The sequence below is a fragment of the Carlito syrichta genome, unplaced genomic scaffold, assembly GCF_000164805.1.
Source record: "Carlito syrichta isolate Samal-C Ts95f unplaced genomic scaffold, Tarsius_syrichta-2.0.1 Scaffold314697, whole genome shotgun sequence".
Classification (NCBI taxonomy): Eukaryota; Metazoa; Chordata; class Mammalia; order Primates; family Tarsiidae; genus Carlito; species Carlito syrichta.
The window spans coordinates 133,162-137,419 of record NW_007258793.1 but is presented as its reverse complement, the minus strand read 5'-3'; positions in this window follow the sequence as shown (position 1 = coordinate 137,419).

Below are 4,258 nucleotides of genomic sequence, written 5' to 3'. Positions count from 1 at the left end.
CCGGCTAATTTTTGATTTATTGTAGAGATGAGGTCTCACCAAGTTGCCCAGACGGGTCTCGAGCCCGAGGACTCAGGCAATCCATGCACCTAGGCCTCCCAACGGTGCGGGATTACAGAGTGAGCCACCGAGCCAGGCGCTCTCTCACTTCCTGCCCTCGCCATATGGGCGGCCCCTGTTGCCTTCCACCCTGAGTAGAAGCAGCTCAAGGCCTCACCAGGTGCAGATACCAGAAACATGCTTCTTGTACAGCCTGCAGAGCCGTACGCCAAACAAACCTCTTTTCTTCACAAGTTACCCAACCCCGGTAATTCCTTTATAGCAACACAAACAAAAATACCTAGGCTCTGAACTTCTGATTCAGGACTGTTTTCCTACGTATGCTTATTTTTTTGTCTATTTGTTTGTTTATTTATTTAGAGTCAGAGTCTCACTCTGTTGCTCAGGAAAGAATACAGTAGTACAATCATGGCTCGCCATCACTTCAAACTTCTAGGCTCAGGCCACCTTTCCACCCTCAGCCTCCTGAGTAGCTGGGATTCCAGGTGCCATCATGCCCAGCTAATTTTTTTTTTTTTTTTTGTATTGCTGTGTTGCCCAGGCAGGTCTCAAACTCCTTGGCTCAAGTAATCCTTCCACCTCAGCCTCCAAAAATGTTGGGATGACAGGCATGAGCCTTGGTTGCCTCCAAGTATATATTTCATACCCATCTTGCTTTTTAAAACACATAAACAAGCCATTCTATTCACATACCAGCAGTGTATGAAGGTTCTGATTTTTCTTTCTTTCTTTCTTTTTTTTTTTTTTGAGTCACAGTCTCACTCTGTGACCCAGACTGGAGAGCAGTGGCCGCTCCTGGCCACCGCAGCCTCGACCTGCTGGGCTCAAGTGACCCTTCTGCCTCAGTCTTCCAAGCAGCCAGAACTACAGGTGCGCGCTACCACGCCTGGCTAATTTTTGATGTATTGTAGAGATGAGGTCTTGCCAAGTTGCCCAGGCTGGTCTCAAACCCATGGGCTCAGGCAATCCACTCTCCTCGGCCGCCCAAAGTGCTGGGATGACAGACTGAGCCACCAAGCCCGGCCAGGTTCTGGTTTTTCTACATGCTTATGGTATCTCATTGTAGTTTTGATTCGTATTTGCCAAATTACTGATAATTTCTGAGCATCTCTTTATGTGTTTATTGACCATTTGCATATCTTGCTCAGGGAAAAGACCATTCTAGTCCTTTGCCCAATTTTAAAGTGGGTTATTTCTTTTAGTTGCTGAGTTATAAGCGATCTTTACTTATCCCAGACACAAGTTCCTTGTATCTACAAGATTTGCAAGTATTTTCTCTCATTTTGTGAGTTTTGATGCATCCTCTGACGCAAAAAAGCTTTTAATTTTTTTTTTTTTTGAGTTGGAGTCTCATTCCATCACCCAGGCTGGAGTGCCGTGGCATGCTCACAGACACCGCTGGGCTCAGGTGATCCTCCCACCTCTGCCTTCCAAGTACCTGGAACTACAGGCACGTGCCACCATGACTGGCTAATTTTTTTATTTATTGTAGAAACAAGGTTACGCCAAGTTGCCCAGGCTGGGCTCAGGCAATCCTCTCACCTCCACTCCCAAAGTGCTGGGATGATAGGCGTGAGCCACCATGTCCTGCAGTTTTTAATTTTGAATAAGTCCAATTCATCCTTTTTCTTGTATTGCTCATGTTGGTGCTGTCTCTAGAAACCGTCACCTAAACGAATAGACTATAAACGTCTAAAGTGTTCATTGAAATGGCTAGGCTTAAACCTGTCATCTTGCTGTCTGTTGACTGTTTTTCTCAGAGTTCATTTCCCTTTTCTGTATTCTTTTGGAAGAATTACATATTTTATGCTTCCATTTTATCTCCTCTGTTGCTTTATTAGATATAAAATGTTGATCATTTTTGTGATTGCTTTAGGGTTTATGGTAGACATCTTAACTTATCGCATGCTAACTTTAAGCGATATTATACCTTTTACATATAGCCTAAGAACCTTAAAGTAGTATCATTTCATTTCTTCTCACCAGACCTCTGTGTATGTTGCCATACATTTTACCTTTATGTATGCTATAAACTCCAGACCATGCTGTTATTATTTATGTTCGAAAGGTCAATTCTCTCTCTCTCTTTTTTTTTTGAGCTGGAGTCTTACTCTGTCACCCAGGCTGGAGGGCAGTGGCACACTCCTGGCCACCGCAGCCTCTACCCGCTGGGCTCCGGTGATCCTTCCGCCTCAGCCTTCCAAGTAGCTATAACTACAGGCATGCGCCACCACTCCCAGCTAATGTTTTGATGTATTGTAGAGATGAGGTCTCACCAAGTTGCCCAGGCTGGTCTGGAACCCGTGGGCTCAGGCAGTCCTCCCAAAGTGCTGGTATTATAGGAGTGAGCCACCACGCCTGGTCAAATTTATGCTGTTTCTAAAGTACTGTCTTTTTTTTTTTAATTGGAGTCTCAGGCTGGAGTGCAGTGGCATGCTCATGGCCACCATGGCCTCGACCTGCTGGGCTCAGGTAATCCTTCTGCCTCAGCCTTCCAAGCAGCTGGAGCCACAGGCGTGCACCGAGGCTCAGCTTTTATTTATTTTTTTGATTTATTATAGAGATGAGGTCTTGCCAAGTTGCCCATGTGGGTCTTGAACCCGTGGGCTGAGGCAATCCTCTCATCTCAGCCTCCCAAAGTGCTGGGATTTTAGGCATGAGCCACCACACCCAGCCAATTTTCTTTTAAAGTGATTTAAATAATCATGAAAATTTCACATTTAGTTACCATTTCCTCTGCTATTCATCCCTTCGTGTGAACCCAGAGGGTGTCATTTTCTTCTCGTATTTCTTCTAGTATTTCTTATCGTGTGGGTCTGCTTGTTACAAATTCTTTCAGTTTCTCCTTGCCTAAAACAGTTTTTATTTTGCCTTCCTTATAAAAGCTATTTTTACTGATACAGAATTTTAGGTCGAAGAGTTTTTTCTTTCACTGCTTTAAAGATGTGGCTTGCCTCTGTGCTTGTGTTGCTTCTTACAGGAAGTCTGCCGACATTTTTGCCCCTGTTCTTTTGGGCAGTTCCTCCTTTTCCTGTCTGCTTTAAATAGTTCTCTCTTTATCATTGATTTTGAACACTTTGATTGTGGTGAACTGTGGTGTGGTTTTTTTCCCATGTTGCTTTGACTTGGGGTTTGTTAAGATTCTTGAAGCTGCATGTTAATGGTTTTAATTAAACTTGGAATATGATCTCTTCAGTGTTTTCCATGCCGCCTTCTGTCTCCTCTCCTTTGGGGACTGCTTAAAATCCCAGAGCTCACTGCTTCATAGCTTAGCAGAGAAGGCAGAAAAGCCAGTCTGCAGCTCCCACGAGATCTCCCCAAGTGCTAGGAGCACGGTAGTTTGAGGCAAGTGGCTTGCCTGAAGCAAAAGGCGGGAAAAGTCAGCAAGGACTTCACTTTCATATCCTGTTTGTCTCTGTGTCTGTCATCTGGTATGGTGTTTGTTGCTGTGTCTTCAGACTCACTCATCTTTTCTTTTTTTTTTTTGAGTTGAGTCTCACTCTGTCACCCAGACTGAAGAGCAGTAGCCGCTCCCAGCCACCACAGCCTCGACCTGCTGGGCCCGGCGATTCTTCCGCCTCAGCCTTCCAAGTAGCCGGAATTACACAGGCATGCACTACCATGCCCGGCTGGTTTTTTGATTTATTGTAGAGACAAGGTCTCGCCAAGTTGCCCAGGGGGGTCTCAAGCCCACGGGATCAGGCAATCCGCTCACCTCAGCCTCCCAAAGCACGGGATGACAGGCTGAGCCACCAAACCCGGCTTCACTTATCTTTTCTTTTGCAATCGCTAGCATTCTTTTAATCCCATCCAGTGTGTTTTTTTTTTGAAATCTCAGACATTTAGATGTGGCAGTTTTCACCTCTAAAATTCGATGTGGTTTTGTTTGCTTTTCAGGTCTTTCCCATCTCCACTTAATATGGTAAACATATAGATGACAAGCACAATAGTTGTTTTATTATCTTGGTTTTCTAATTTTAGCATCTTTGTCAATTCTGAGAAGGTATGATTGATTGAATTTTCTCCTTATGGTTTTCTTGTTCCTGTTTCTTTGCCAGCTTGGTAATTTTTTAAAAATTGAGCTGGGCTCGGTGGCTCAGCCTGTAATCCTGCGCCTTTGGGAGGTTGAGGTGAGTGAATTGCCTGAGCCCGCCGGTTCGAGACCCGCCTGGGCAGGCAAGACCTCATCTCTACAATA